At 39.4% G+C, this 16,894-nt stretch overlaps 1 protein-coding gene across 2 annotated transcripts in view; it reads right to left on the bottom strand.

Moving 5' to 3' along the window:
* The window catches only part of CRYBG1 (crystallin beta-gamma domain containing 1), a 245,273-nt gene that overhangs the window by 57,002 nt on the left and 171,377 nt on the right, over positions 1-16,894 (bottom strand). The gene's annotated exons all lie outside the window — the stretch shown is intronic.

Here is a 16,894-nt window from a genome sequence, read left to right as displayed (position 1 = left end):
TTGACACGCCCACACTGCCTTCCCGTAAGTAGGCTAGGGGACTAGAGAAAAAGCAAGGAGGAGCTTGCCCGCCGGGTTCCTCAATTCTACAACTCCCTCACCTCTAAGAGTGGGGGAAGGGCTCAGCCGCATCCCCGATGGCTTCCCCTGACTTCAGGAATGAGCCATAGGATCACCACACGCTGGGAGACACCTGGGGTCCAAAAGTAGATACAAGCTCTAGGTTCGGAAGAAAAAAAGGAGACCCCTCCTTGGCCAAGGAATGGCCCATTACCAAGAACGTGCACTTGGGGCCAACACAGGCAGTAGCACGTGTTCCGGGCCGCCTGCAGCACAACTGCACCAGGGAGGGGGGGGGGGGGAAGCCGGAAGATGGAAGATGGGGCGGAGTCCCAGGAAGCCAGGTGCTTTTAAACAAAGTCACCAATCAGACGGTTTGCTGATGGCGGGAAGGTACCGTGGTGCCAAGGGAAGGACAGGGCGGGGCCCGGAGGGAGGGAGGGATACACACCCCCTTCCCGAGCTATGCCCCGCCCCTCTAGGGGAGAACTCTTAGACTTTAGGCGGAAAGGCGGTGGTTGGGAGGAGGAGGCGGCTCTTGGGCCAGACTCAGCCTGCCCAGCACCTGAGCCTCCCATCCACAAAGTTAAATGTTCTCCTTTATCTTCACCCCCACCCCCCAACTTCTCCTCCATCCATCCTCGCCTCCTGTCCTGATGAGGCAGCAAACCACCCAGACGCCCTTCCCTACCAAATTATATTTTGGCTCCCGTTAGCCCTTGCCCCTTTTTTCTTTGAATAAATCCGTACCTAGGGAGCTACTACAAAAAACAAAAAAAACAAACCAAAAAAAAAACCCTGCTGCTATAGTCTCTAGGCCTAGAGACGGAAGGTCCTGGGTTCAAATATGGCCTCAGGCATTTCCTAGCTGTGTGACCCTGGGCAGGTCCCTTAACCCCCACTGCCTAGACTTTACCACTCTTCTGCCTTAAAACTAATACAGGGTATTCATTCAAAGATGGAAGATAAGGGTTTTAAATAACAAATAAATCAATCCTACCAAGAGGAAATCAACATTAGAGTTCATTTCATTTCATTCTCAGATACAAGTCAATTCAAATAATTTTCATTTTATGTATAGGTGCCTACTATGTGTCAGGGTATCAGGGATACAAAGACAAAAAGGAACAGATTCCTGGCTTCATGCAGCTTGTTTTCTAGTGGGGAGAAAGTTACATGTACACAGATATGCACAAAATATAAGCACCGCCCCCCAAAAAACCCATAAAAGTGATTTGAGAGAAGGGAAACAGGGGCATCTTGGGTAATAAAAGTCAGGTGCTGGAAGGGACAGGAAGCTGGGGGATGGGGATGCCAAAAAAGGAGACTGGAGGAAGTAGAGCATTCCAGGAACAGGGGCAGAAAGGCAGGTTGGGGGAAATGAAAAGCTTCTTGAAGAGTAGAGGCTATTTCTTGTTTGTCTTTCTTTCCATGTTTAGTATAGTACCTAGCATAAAGGGGAAACTGCTGTATTAAAAGCCCGGGGACCTGCTTAGCTCTGGCAGCACTATTTGTGTGATCTTGGACAAATCTCTTAACTTTTCTGGAACTGTATTTTTCAGCAGTAAAATAAGGAATTTGGACTAAAAGACCAAGCCCTTTCCAGCTATAAAACTATGGTCCTAAATTATCCTGGAAAGCTATGTTGGAGCCAGATGATCATGAAAGGCTTTAAATGCTCTTCTCTTGGGAAAAAAATGTTTTTATTTTTTTTTCCTACAGTTAATAAGGTCACTTTAGGAAGCCATAATCCTAATTCAAGTGAAATAAAGAAACATTCATTAAATGACTACTATGTGCCAAACCCTGTCCTTATTCTTAAGAAGCTCACAGTTTGGAGGCAGCTGGGTGGCTCAGAAGATTGAGAGTCAGGCCCAGAGATGGGAGGTCCTGGGTTCAAATGTAGCCTTAGATACTTCCTAGCTGTGTGACCCTGGGCAAGTCACTTCGCCCCCATTGCCAACCCTTTACCACTCTTCTGCCTTAGAACCAATACATGGTATTGATTCTATGACTGAAAGTTAGGTTTAAAAAAAAAAGTTCCTAGTTTAGTGGGAGAGAAATCAAGGAATCAATTATGTACAAACAAGACACATATAGATATATATGCACGTGTATGGATAGATATCTTATATTTCTGAATGCTTAGCAGAGTGCCTGGAATATCCTAAGTGATCAATAAATGCTTTCTCTGTCTTCTTATGTATCTGTTGCCATAGTAAATTCTAAATAAACATTGATGGTGTCATGACACCTTCTCTAGAAGAGTTCCAAAGGGCATTTTAAAAAAATCTAGTGGGTTAAATTATTTTTTTTTGATTATATTACTTAAGGTCACTAAAATCACCCCAGAGGAGGTGCCAGAAATTTAGGGATGAAAAACATCACTGTAGCCCAGATAATCTAGTTGGGTGTCAGATATCCCTCCCAGCCAAACTCCTAAATGGCATGTTGGCTTTCCCAATTCTTTTTTCCACTTTTCAGGTCCTCAGTACAAAAAGAAAGTAATAAGACAGCAGAATTCAATAATAGTTTTTAAAGTTTATGCTGTCAAATAAAACTCAAGGTTGCACTGAAGCATATTTCTGGTATATTATCTATTTTCAGGAATGATGAACTGCCTGATTGTTTTAAAATTATTTTTCTTCTTCCCTTCTTTCCTACCCCCTCTCAGATCTGACAAGCAATTGCACTGGGTTATACATGCGATATTACTAGATACCTTTATTCATTTTTGTAATAGAGTAATCTTTTAAAACCAAAACCCCAAATCATATATCCATATGAACAAGTGATAAATCACATGCTTTTTTTCTGCATTTCTACTCCTACGTGAACTGCTTGATTTCTATATGAACTGGAAAGACCTCCATGAACTGATATGGAGTGAAATGAGCAGAACCAGGAGAACATTATACACAGTGACAGAAACATTGTGGAACAATCAAATGTAATAGACTTGGCTACTAATAGCAATGCACTGACCCAGGACATTCCTGAGGGACTTAAGAGAAAGAATGCTATCCACATCCAGAGAAAGAACTGTGGGAGTAGAAATTCAGAAGAAAACATGTGATTTATCACTTTATATAAGTAAAAGATTTGGGATTTGGGTTTTAAAAGATTATTACAAAAATGAATAATATGCAAATAGGTGTTGAATGATAATATGTATATAACCCAGTAATATTCTTTGCTAACTCTGGAAGGAGGGGGGAAGGAAGAGAGGAGGGAGACAACAAGAATCATGTAACCATGGGAAAAAAATAAAAATATATTTTAAAAAATATCTTTATTTTCTTCTTTGCTGCTTAAAATTAAGGTATGCTTTGGTTTTATAGTAGAGCCAGTTAAAGGAGAAAAATCAGGAAGGAGCCAGAGAAGGTTATATGGGATCCTTTCCCCTTAGAAGGAGGAGGGACTGGAGAAACTTCAACAGTCAGAGTAACTGATTTATCCATAGGAGTTGCCATTGAACCAGAGATGAATGATTCCTTTGTAAGCATCCCCATCTGACTTATTTCTTGACTAGTATAGTTATTCAGAGATGCTTGGAGTCCTCTGACCCCCTGGATTGGTCCATTTGTAGTGTGCCAACTCCTTTTGTGTACTTCCAAGTACAAAACTAGGCACCAGGCAAAGTTACAGGGCACCAGGCACTACTCATGGTCTCCAGACCTGGCAGAGCTGGATAACTCCTAGTTAGAACCTGGCAAGCCTTAAACCTGGACAAAAGGGATGCAGGGCCATCTCCCTGGTTGGCATACATCCCTGCTATATCCATGATATACATTTTAAAAAGGTAAGTTCTCTGTAAGTGAGGCTTCTTTTTCTTAAATCTAGAATCCAATGAGTATAGCAGAAATAGAGAGGAATAAAGAGAGTAATAGAGGAAAGGCAGACACAAAGAAAGACAATGAAAGCAGTGAACTATTCTGGTGAAGCATCTCTTGGGTGATGCCGCACATCTGCAGTGCAAGAGTGAGCTAGGGCAGCCAGGTGGTGTAGTGGATAGAGTTCCAGTTCTGGAGTCAGAAAGAGTGGTCTTCCCTGAGTTCAAATGTGGCCTCAGACACTTCCTAGCCATGTGACCCTGGGCAAGTCACTTAAATGAAAGAAAGGAGGGAGGGGGAGAGGGAGAGAGACAGAGAGACAGAGAGAGAGAGAGAGAGAGAGACAGAGAGAGAGAGAGAGAGAGAGAGAGAGAGAGAGAGAGAGAGAACGTGGAGGTCTACAAATGAGGTTCAATCCCTACTCCTGTTCTATATTTAAATCCTTCAAGATAACTTTATAAGGAAAACCAAATGAAACCATACCTATCATCTCATTTACCTCTCTTCTTGATATATATTGTGTGGAAAATAAAGTACCATCGACTGAGACAGTGGAGTACAATGAACAGAGCTCTGGACTTGGGAGTCACAAAACTTAAATTCAAATCTTGGCTTTACCTTTTACTATAAGGAACAACTCATTTAATCTCTCTGGGTCTCATTTGCCTCATCTGTAAAATAAGAACTTCTAAAGTCTCATTCTAGATCTAAACCTGTGGTCTTATTAAATATGATACAACTGACCAGGCCATGTTGGGGCTAGCCTTGGGTTCTTTTTCACTAAAATATATGAATAGAAACCTGTTCTACTAAAGGCCACTGGGAAGAGGAGGGGATGAGTCAGGAATGGAGAGTTCCTTATCATAATAAAGCAAATTTAGTTGGGGGGGGGGGGGTCTTACTAGGGAAATAATTTCCATTTCTTCCAGCTCTGAAATATTACAGTTACTCATCCACTTTCAAAGTTAAGAACAAGGAATATAAACTTCAATTCAGGAAACAGAATAACAAAAGCTACACTTCCAATTCTGAATCAAGGAAGAAGTGACAATTAGAGGTAAAGAAAAAGATCCAAGGGAGAGATACAGGGAAAACCATAGGCAGGGATATGGTAACATATACACAGAGAGGCTCAGACACAGAAAAAGATAAAGGGGTACAAGAAAAAAGGATTCAAAACTCTGTGCAATGGAGAGTTGAAGAAAGTTGGAATGCATTAAGAAGAGACTGAGCTATATTTGCTGTTCTGCCATTGACATTTGTGTTTCACTGAAGGATCCCTTAAATGGATTTAGAGAACCTGTAGTTTTCACAGACTACAGTTTAAGGAATGTTGCCCCAGAAAGCTTTTTAAAAAAATAGAACTAGCAGAGCCAAAAGAACAATATACATAATAGCAACCATGTAAATCGACAGAGGTAATTTCCTCATAAATGAAATTGTACATCCAGACCAATTACCTTTCTTCAAAACAAAGAAAAACCAAATGTTTCAAAATATATTAGCCCCCCCTCATTTTTTTCCTCAGTGAATGAGTTCTACATGGGTCCAAATTGATTTGAATTTTATGCCCCAGATCCCAGTTGTTGAATTAAGAAGTCTAGGTACAGTGGATACCAAAATGGGGCCATGGTAGAGTAAATAAAAGAATACCCTTTTATTGACAGAACAAAAGAACATAGCTTAAATAATAAGAATGAAAACTGCTATCCAAATGAACTTATGCATGAAATTAAAAAACAAGAATATAGGTCATTCATTGAAAAATGCAAACAGATTTCTAACCAGAGTACCAAAGTCTAAGTCATAGGGTTGTAAAAATTTCATAGGCACCTTATCTTTATTTAATTAGATCAAGGGGTCTTACCCTGAAGCCCATATACACCCAAGGGATCCATAGATTTCAGTGACCCAAAAACTTGAATAGGAAAAAATTTACATATTTATTTTCATTAACATCTAACTGAAATTTAGCATTTTCTGCAATTATTTAAAAACATTATTCTTAGAAGGGGTATAAAAGCTTCACCAGATTAATCACCAAAGAGGAACATGATACAAAAACTAAAATTAAGAACCCCTGAACTAGATCGTAAATACAACCTCTGAAAATATGATGTTCATGGTGGAAGAGTTTTGTGGTGAAAGAAGGAAGACCCAGGGACTCCCTTAGAGCCTGCAGAGATACACAAGAGCAGCTACTAGCAGAAAGATTCAGAATATCAGGTAACTCTCTAAGAAAGTCCTGAATGAACTTTAGAAAGTGGCCAATCAGCACTGGCTTCAGGTTACCTCCATGATTTCTGCTGACCTCATTCTTGTGGTTTAATGAATTGTATTGAAAGGGTTAAGCTGGTGGTAATCTGCTTTGTAATCCTAAAGTTTGACATATATAATATATACACAGACATATATAGTTTGATATGTATATACAGTTTGAGATATGTATCTATATAAATGGAGATTTTGGACCCTAGACTTCATTCCCCAGAAGTCCTTGGTATTTCCCAGAATTCCCTATAATCTCTCCTGAGTCTCCACAGTTGGAGAGATCACAATTGGTATTTAACTGGCAGGAACACCTCCCACACTCTTTTCCTTTGCAAATGATGCAGCAAGTATAGTGGTAAGCTAAGTGTGGGGATTTTAAATGGGCAAATCAGCCATGGGCACATGGTTTTTATTTTGTATCCTCTTTATTCCTTGATTTCTAATGATCCTTGATAAACCTCATAAAATATAATATTTTTATTATTAGAGATATAATTTAATTTTTACATATAAAAGTCTGAGTTACATATATATATATATCCATTCTGTTATTATTATTTGAAACTTGTACTCATATCCATGTACACTACCTGAGAAGACTAAACTAATATTCCACCATTTTTTATTGATTCTATTTACACTCAGTTGGTTTTGTCCTGAAACTGCTTAAATGATGGTTCTATCTCTGAACTTAGCTGGCCCATAATGGTTAGGTTTAGAAATCCAGTTCTCTTGCTAATTTCTGCTCTTTTCTTGCCTCAAGGAATTGTGCTGTTTTTGGGGGATGCACCCAATGGTGGACTCAATGGAGTCTGTCTAGTCTCTTTACATCACCTAGGTATCTTCACACTTTGAGTGTCTAGTTTTTATCCAGTCTGGTAATTAAGATCACTGGTGACTTTGGAGAGGCCAAATGCATCAGGAAGGGTCAAATTCTAGGATGTTTAAAGAGAGAATAGTGATGAGGAAGCAGAGGTAGTATTTAAGGCTTTGTGTCCAAATTGTTTAGTTTTGGAATAAGAGAAATAAGAGAGGAGGCAGAAGGGTCAAGTGAAAAAAGACATCTGTCAGTTTTAATAATCAGAAGAGAAGGCATCAGCAGAGAGAAAGAAATATAAATGTTGTGGTCAGTTAGGTGGCTCAGTGGCTTAGAGGCAGGCCTACAGAGAGGTCCTGAATTCAAATCTAGTCTCAGATACTTCCTAGCTGTGCGACCCTGGGCAAGTCACTTAACCCCTATTGCCTAGCCCTTACTGCTCTTCTGACTTGGAACTGTCAATTGTATTTTTGGAACCCCAAGTTTGCCCCTGTCCCAGGAGAACTAGACTTGGGGAAGTCCTGGACTGACCTAGTCTCTGACTGATCAATAAACCTTAAAATACTTAAAGATTCCAGTTTAGATGGGACTAGTAGAAATAATCAAATCTTAAGTACCCTTTTTTGTCTTAGAAGTTTCTCCCATAGTATCAGAGACCTCTCCCAGGTAGCCCAGCCCCAAGCTGGAATCCTCCTTTCCTGGCCAGTCTCTCCCCCAAATTCCCATCCTGGATTCCTCATTTCCTTGTATCCATTGTAAAGCTCACCAATTATACTTCCCTGCCCTTTATTCCCCAAAATAAAGATCCTCAAATTCTATTGCTCTTTGGAAAATTCTCTTTAGTGGTGGGTTTTCCCAGTGGTTCCACTGCGACCAGAGTGCCAGAGCTTTGGCTGTGTGCTGGCCAAATATTGAGCACTGTTTCTTGTCCTGATGAAAGATTTGGTCTTTCTGACTACTTTAGTGGTTCTGTGTTTTTCCAAGTTGAAAGAACCAATACAAAATTTGATTCTAAGATGAAAGGGTTAAAAAAGTACAAATGTTGGAGTGAAGGGAATTATTGAAAGATTGGGGTCACAGAATAGAGATTAAGGGAATAGGTAGAGAGTTAGAAGGAGGGGCAATAATAAGTAATAAAAAGTTTATTAGCTTCTTGTTGAATAAGAGGGTTTGAAAAGAAATAGGATTGATAACAATTATATCAAAAAAAGAAATGAACACTGAGGAATCATTTAAAAATACAAATAAGGGAGCAAAAGAAAATGCAAAATGGGATCCAGATAATCAAAGCAATGTTGGAACTACCCTATTAAATTTGAAGTATGTATGTAACAGATTCAAAATTTCATGTGTAGTCTTTTTTCTCTTCTTTGAATTATAGAAATGTTCATTTTTGTTAATGCTTTTCAAGTTCACAGTAATAAAAGAGAAAAATGTTTAAAAAATGAATAAAACAGATGGTAAAAACGAATGAGGAGGAAGAGGAGGGACAAATTTTTTTTGATAAAGGAAAGATAAGGTGATAGTACAAGAGATAATTAACTAGAGCCATCCTTCAGTAGAAAATTCAGAGGAAAGCAGAATCTTTTAAGGGGTTATATTGTGCACCAAGGGTTGAAAAAGGGTTATTGAGTACACATTCAAGTGAGCATGCAAAGAGGATATATAAATACAAATGCACATGTGTATATATATATGTATATATATATATATATATATATATATATAAATGAATAGGTATCTGTACCTATGCATATGCTGAATACTATCTTTTAACCTTGCAGGTAGCCTCAAACAATGAACATGTTTTAGACACAGGAGGGATGGAGGGGGCTGTTCTGAGCCTCTCCTTCCCTCCTTCCTGCCAATCCTATTGTTTCTCATGCCTCCTGCTATGTAGCCAGTCACATCTCCCTCCATCCCATGATGCCAGATCCTGTTCCAGTCTTTGTTCTGTGTTCCCTAAAACCTACAGAAGGGGAGCTGTTCTTTTATTCAAAATCTTTGACTTGGATTTTGAAAACTGGGGAAGTCACTAACCCATCTTATTTCTTCAAGGTTTCATGCTCTGAAGCATCTTGCTTAAAAATTCTCACTAATCTGTCTATTCTGAAGTCCCTTTTTCAGGTTATTTGCCATCTATTCTGCATAATAGCTTGTATATATCTAGCTATTTTCATGTTATTGCCCTCATTAGAATGAGGTTTCCTTAAGGGACTTTTTCTATTTTTGGTCTCTTTAAATTTATAGTGCCTGGCACCCAGTAGGCACTTAATATACACCTGTTGGCTGAATGACTGACATCTGAGTAGGGGAAGATAAGCTTCATCATACAAGGTAAAAATATCCAAATGTTAACGCAGTGATGACCTATGACTTCTCCAGAACAATGGTGCCACTTCATGGTTTGATCCCTACCTTAGAGGCTCATCTCTTTCCCAGCCAAGCTGGAATCTCCTCTACAAAATCCTTGAGAGATAGGTTCTAACCTCCACTAGAACACTTCTGGCATTTCCTAGTACTCATGTTTCCTATGTTCACACCTTCATAAATCAGTCTATTCCATTTTTAACTGATTATTAGAAACTTCTTCTGTATATTTAACCCATTATGTTCTGTAGTTTATGCTCACAAGTCCTAGTTCTGCTTTCTGAAGATGCAGAAAACAAGTCTTCCATAAGATAACTCTTCAATTAGTTGAAGACTTAACATTCCCTCTATACATCTTTCCTTTTCTAGGTTTACCCTCCTTAGTTCCTTTAACTCTTCCATGCAAGAGATAGTCTTCAGGTTTAATACCTCATGGTTCCACTCCTCTGGACTTGCTACAATGATGTCCAGAGCTAAAGACAACAGTAGATTTAGTCAATTTAGTGCAAAGCACAATGGAATTCTTACATTTTAATCTCTGGACATTTTAGAAGCTAAAGCCCACCATTGGTTCATATAGAGTTTACAATTAAATAAAGTCCCTAGGTCTTTCCCATATAGCCTGTTTGCATTCAAGCTAAATCAAATCTCAATTTGTTTGATTTTCTTTACCCAAATATAGGACTTTATCATCATCTCTTTAAATAATCTACTTATTGGCTTTATTTTTGTTGTTGTTCCATTCCAGAACATAAAGACATTTTTTAATCTTGATCCCATTATGCACTGTATTTATTAGCTACCCTTCTTAGTTTTGAATCATTGGAGAGTTTGTTAGGAATGCCACCTACTACATCTTTATCCAAGTTACGGATGGGGAGAAAACAACAAAAAATCTTGACCAGAAAAAAGATGCAGCCATAGTTTTATTAGCTACAACATCCAGGCTAACATCAATCTGCTCATCAACATTCTCTGGGTACAATTGTTCAGTCACTTAACTGCATTAGTATCTAGCCCATACTTTTCCTTACCACCCCATCCCACCAAGAGAATGTCCTGAGAGATTTTGCAAAATGTCTAGCTCAATTCTGGATAAATTCTGCCTATACATACCAGACTACCTGTTGTTCAATCATTTCAGTCTTGTCCGATTCTTTATTTATATATTTCGGGTTATTGGGGCAAAGATACTGGAGTGGTTTGTCATTTTCTTCTTCAGTTCATCTTACAGTTGAGGAAACTGAGGCAAATAGGGTTAAGTGACTGACTCAAGGTCACACAGCTAGATTTCAATACAAGATTCATCTTCCTGAGTTCAAATAATAGTAATAATCTTACTCCTTAAAAAAAAATGAAGTTAAGGGCAGCTTCGTGACTCAGAGGATAGGGAACCAGGCCAGAAGACATGAAGTCCTGGGTTCAAATCTGATCTCAGACACTTCCTACCTGTGTGACCCTGGGTAAATCACTTCACCCCCACTGTCTAGCCCTTACCACTCTTCTACCTCAGAACCAGTATCTAGTATTGACTAAAACAGAAGGTAAGGTTATGGAAAAAAAAAAGAAATTAGGTTAGTCCAACAAAACTTGGTCTTAGGGAACCTATGTCCTTTATAATTGATTCCTGCTTTCTTTAGGAAGTCTTCTGTTTAGGATTCTGTTTTAGAATTTTACTGATGATCACCCCAATACCCTGTTCTGAGAAGACAAAATGAGCTGATTTCAGAGAAATTGTAGGGAAAATAATAAGGCGTCAACACTCGAAACCTCTTCCTCTAGGGCCTCTTCCATTGTGGCACCCAATATTTTGATAAACATCCTTTTTCTTGTGATCACACTGTGGTTATGATCCATCTAGAAATGCCAAGTGGATTAAAATAGAGCATTAAAAACTTACAAAACGTAACTTGCCTCACCACGAAGCTGTAGAACTCTTTACAGAGAAGGATCTACAAGAAACAAGGGTGTTCCCCTAGAGGGTTACAATCTGATGGGGTCCCACAGGTTACTGCAGTGGCCAGCAGCCTCTCTGCCTTTGTTCTCTTACACTTCTCTGGGGTTTAATGAGCCCGCGGTGGGTCCAACCATCGCGACTCCCCTGCTCAAAAATCTTTAGTGGCCACTCATTGTCTCAAGGATAAACCAGAGCCTGGCATTTAAACATTCCAGCAAACATTTCAAGTCTTAGTTCACATTCCTCCCCTTGACATACCCTTAGTTCTTGGTGAACTGACCTAGTTGCTGTTCAACGAACTCTCTCCCTTCAAAATACTGAAGTATTGCCCAGACTGCTTCCTCCATTCTTCCAGGCTCTACGGCTCCTGCTTAGAATACCGGTTTTTATTAAGGCTTGCTAATATTAATACTGTAAGCTAGATGGTGCCATGGATAGGGCACCATCCCATGGACTGGGTGTCATGCTTGGAGTCGGGAAAATGCTAGTTCAAAACTGGGCTCAGACACTTACTGGCTCTTTGACCCTGAGCCAGTCACTTAACCTGGTTGCCTCAGTTTCCTCATCTGTAAAATGAACTAGAGAAGGAAATGGGAAGCCATTCCAGTATCTTTGCCAAGAAAATCCCAGCTGGGATCACAAAGAGTCAGACAACTGAAATGACTCAACGACAAATATTTGTAGTATTTATATGGCACACAAAGGTATGCAAATAACATGTTGTTTCATGTGATCCCCATAGCAATGCTATGAAATTGGCATAATTATTATCTCTATTCTATAGATGAGGAAACTGAGGCTACAGAAGATTAGTGATTTGTCTTAGGGTCACATACAGCTAGTAGGTATCTGGGGTACAATCTAGTCTCATCCTCCTGATTCCAAGTCTTTATCCCCTGCACTGGCTGGCTGCCTCAGTGGTCACTCCAACAGGAAACCTTTCCTATTCTTCCTAATTGTTGGGTCCTCTCTCTCTTTAGAATCATCCTGCACTTAATGCTTGTGTCCCTGAGAACAGGGACTGTTTTTCATTTTTGCTTCGCATCTCCAGTGCCTTTGCTAGAGCAGAAATTTGATGTCTGTTTGTTGGACTGAATTTAATTTCTGCTCAAAATGTTCTCCCCCAACTCAGATTTAGGCATTTGCCCTCTCCTAGTCTGTCAGTGTTCCTGCCTCTAGAATAGAATTTAGGTGCTTCCAATTTGTGTCTTGCTGGATACAGGTAGGAAGGGAAGATCAAGGTCTCCCTCCCATCCCCTCCTTCAGCATCTTAGCATCCGACTGGAGAATGTTAAGATGCTAAAGGAGGGGATGTGGGTGCAGGGTCTGGGGGAGAAGGTTGGGGAAATGCCCTTTAAGACCCTGAAAAGAACAGCATGTACATAATGCTTTGCAAACACTTTACAAATATTATCTCATTTCATCCTCACTACAGCCCTAGGAGACTGTATTTTGCTTCTCTTGGTATACCTAGCACTTAGATAGTGCCTGGTACATAGTAGGTGCTTAAGGAATATTTCTTGACTGTCTGATTTCAGTCCTCTTCTGGACATTCCTTAGCTTATCAATGTAGGAAGATGATATTATTATCCTCGTTTAAAGTGGAGGAAAACTGAGTCATCCCAAGCATACAAGATTTGTCCCAAATCATAAGCTAGTGTCTAGGGTCACATTTGAACTTGGGTCTTCTTGACTTCAGGCACAACTGTCTAGCCACTGTACCACCTGGCTATATTTTACAGGACAGGAAAATGAGTCTGAGGAAAGTTACGTGACTTGCTTATGTAGGGAATGTGCATATATGTCAAGATTTGAAGGCAGGTCTTCCTGACTCTAAGCACATCATTCTATCCACTGGGTCACCAAGAAAGATGGAGGTGAAAGAGTAAAACCAACTAACTAAGTAAGAGGAAACCAACCAAAAATAGGTTTCAGAGAACAGAATAAAAGAGAAAGCGAAGATAGTCAAGGAAAGGATGGACTCACAGAACCATTTACTTTAAAAGGACCTCAAAGACCATTTAGTTCAATCTTTAAGGGAGCAAGCATTCCCTTTACTGCATCCTGGATATATGGTGATCCAGTCCATTTGGATATCTCCAGAAAGAAGAAACCCACTGCCTCCAGAGGTAGCCTGTTCTACTTTTGGGTGTTTCTAATTCAGTAAGTTTCCCTTACCAAACCTAATTTTGCTTCTTTGAAAAATTCCCTTTTTTTAAAAAAACTCTTACTTTCTGTCCTAGTAACAACTCTTAAGAGAGAAGGGCAAAGGCTAGACAATGGGGATTAAATGACTTGTCCAGGGTCACACAGCTAGGAAGTGTCTGAGGCCAGATTTGAACCCCAGATTCCCATCTCCAGTTTATTCTCTATAGAACTTGTCTGTATATAATTGCATGCTGTCTTTCCAACTAGACTATGAGCTCCTCAAGATCACAGCCTGTCTTTCATTTCTTTTTTGCTTGGCTGGCATAGTACTTGGCACAGAGCACAGATCAGACAAATGCTTGGCACTGTCTGATTTTGGTTTTCCTCTTCTGGACATTCCCAGAACCTTATACAATCAAATAGCACAGAAGTGGTCTGATCAAGGCAGAATAAAGTGGACTATATCTTCCTTGGGTACCACAACTTGGACTATGTCCTTCCACGGGTCCCACAACACTCAGTTCAATCTAATATCACTTCCACATTTTTTAATGGCCATATCAAAACTGGGAAAAGGCAAATGGCAGAGACACAAGGACATAAAAGCAAAAGAAAAAAAAAGTTTGCTTCTCTAAGGAGTAGATTTTTAAAGACAGAAACATCTAAGACAGAGGGATTTGGTGGATGTCCTAGAAGTCTTTCCTCTCATTATAAATTCACAGCAAATTGGATTGAAGCTTTTTCCTTTATTGTTCTCAAGCAGATTCTTACTTGTTTGACTGTGCACACCTCATACACATGTTGGGGGGAAGGGTGTGCCTGCGTGTGGATGTTTATATGTATTTTCTTTTGACTTAAAGTGGGTCATAATATGCTGCATTGGATTTTGGTTTGATAAGATTGTCTTATTAAAATGAATATGGAAATATTTTTTGAGTGGTAATACATGTAAAACCCAGTAGAATGCTTGTTAACTCCAGAAGAGGAGGGAAGAGGGGAGAGAGACAACATGAATCATGTACCTTTGGAAAACTTATGTGTAAATTTGTTATTAGAATAAAATAAAGATAAAAAAGTAATCTTCTCCATTGAGGAAAGTGTTCACATTTATGAATTTTGAGATTTAAAGTATCCAGGTAAATTCAACTTAGTTTTCACCAGTGGATAGAGTTGAACTTGGAAACATGAAGACCTGTGTTCAAATTCTGATTCAGAGACTAATGATTTTAGGTAAATGTCTTAACTTTTCTAACCCCAAGTGTGCTCCTCTGTAAAATAGGGACAACAAAAGCATCCACCTCACAGGATTGTTGTGTGGATTAAGTACTTTGCAAACCATAAAATTCTATAAAAATACCAGCTGTTCATATTATTTTCATTTAAGATCTTTTTTCCTTGCATTTATTTTAATCCTCAGGAATATAATTTTTTATTTATCTCATAGCATTGTGTACTTTTTTCTCCTTTTATATCCTTTTCCTTAAAAATTAAAAAAAAAGGTTTTGCATTAGTTTGTCACTTATTTAATTTTGATTTATCTTTTATTTCATTGTCTCTCAAAACTATTACTGGCAGCATGTTCCCATGCTCCCTGTTGTCTTGCTCACTGCCCCAGCTTGCACATCTGGATTGTATTATGCAAACATTGCTCCTGTAGAGGCTTGATGAGGACAAGCCTTAGCACTAAGGCCCAGGGTTGTCAGAGCCTCTGTTCTGCCTGGAGATACATGCACCAAGTTCCTGCCCAGGCTAACATTTTGGATCAAAAGGATGAATGCTAAATTGCTAATCACCTGTAGTAGGAGCTCCACTGGTACATTCCATTCACCTATGCCAACATTATAGATACAATGCAATCCAAGTCAAACTTCCAAGGAAATGTTTTGTTCTTACTTTTTACTTTTCCATGATACAATCTGGGCTAAGGTTTCAATAAAACACCGACATCTGTTTAAGTGTAGGGATTTTTAACCTGGGGTCCACTGATAGCTCCCAGGGAGTCTGTGAACTCAGATGGGAACCCCCCCCCAACATATCTTTATTTTCACTAGCCTCAAACTGAAATAGAACTATTTCCTTTGATTATAAGTTTTAAAAATAAAACCCATTATTCTGAGAAGAGATCCATAAACCTTATCAAACTGCCAAAAGCATCTATGACACAAGAGTGCAAGTGTATATATGTATGTGAGAGAGAAAGGAAGGAAGGAAGGGAGGGAGGGAGGGAGAGATGGAGGAAGGGAGGGAGGGAGGAGGAAGGAAGGAAGGAAGGAAGGAAGGAAGGAAGGAAGGAAGGAAGGAAGGAAGGAAGGAAGGAAGGAAGGAAGGAAGGAAGGAAGGAAGGAAGGAAGGGAAGGAGGGAAGAAGGAAGGAAGGGAGGGAGGAGGAAGGGAAGGAGGAAGGGAGGAAGGAAGGAAGGAAGGAAGGAAGGAAGGAAGGAAGGAAGGAAGGAAGGAAGGAAGGAAGGAAGGAAGGAAGGAAGGAAGGAAGGAAGGAAGGAAGGAAGGAAGGAGGGAGGAAGGAAGGAAGGAAGGAGGGAGGAAGGAAGGAAGGGAGGAAGGGAGGAAGGAAGGAAGGAAGGAAGGAAGTGTGTATTTTTCCAGATTCAAAGGCATGTTGCTATTAAACAAAGTTATGGATTTGTGGGGAGATAATGTGGAAAATTATTTAAGAGAACTTATTGTAAGAAATCCAGACTGTATTATTAGTGTAGAGTAAAATTTCACACCTTACTACAAAGGCTGTCAGTGTAGTGATTAAGCTTTTTAATGTCTAAGTTATCAATGAATGGGGGAAAGTACTGAGTGCCAACAGAGAAAAGAAATACTTTAACTGCCTTTATTTAGTGCTCTGTATTAATAATTTTATGATCAAACTATTGAAGCAAAGCCTCTTGGAACTTATATGAATTCCTTTTCCTCTGGAGTTTACAGGGTTATTTTTCTCACAAATTATTTCAATTCACAGGGCCTCCTGAAAGTTAAAAATGTAAGAAGCTCTAGAAGGAGACAAAGCCACTGAGTCTCTCCCATAAAATATTATACCCCAATAAAGTCTTCTTTGGGGAAAGTATGCGTAATACATAATGACTTGTTATGGGGACCTGCAGGTAAGAGCAGGAGGTAGCCACCACCCACTAGAGAACAGGTTTGATAAAAGATAACCTACATTTTTCAAAGAATGCATAATAGATTTCTACCTTCTCCCATCATGAAGAAAAAAGGAAAAAAATCAATTGACAATCTCAAAAAAGAGTTTTTCCTCTTTAATTGAGTCCCACCAGCTTGCTCTCCAAAGGACTGGACATCAGTTTTAATTTGAAATTTGGAAAACAGGTGGGAACATCAGAAAAAAAAAAGGTAGATTTTCATTGGACTGAAGTGTAGAACATCATTAAAGTAAAGAACAAAATCCACGTTTTTGGAACTCCAATGTCCC

This window comes from Monodelphis domestica, chromosome 2, assembly GCF_027887165.1.
Source record: "Monodelphis domestica isolate mMonDom1 chromosome 2, mMonDom1.pri, whole genome shotgun sequence".
Lineage (NCBI taxonomy): Eukaryota > Metazoa > Chordata > Mammalia > Didelphimorphia > Didelphidae > Monodelphis > Monodelphis domestica.
Note: the sequence above shows the minus strand (reverse complement) of the source record. Positions and strands in the feature narration are given on the sequence as shown.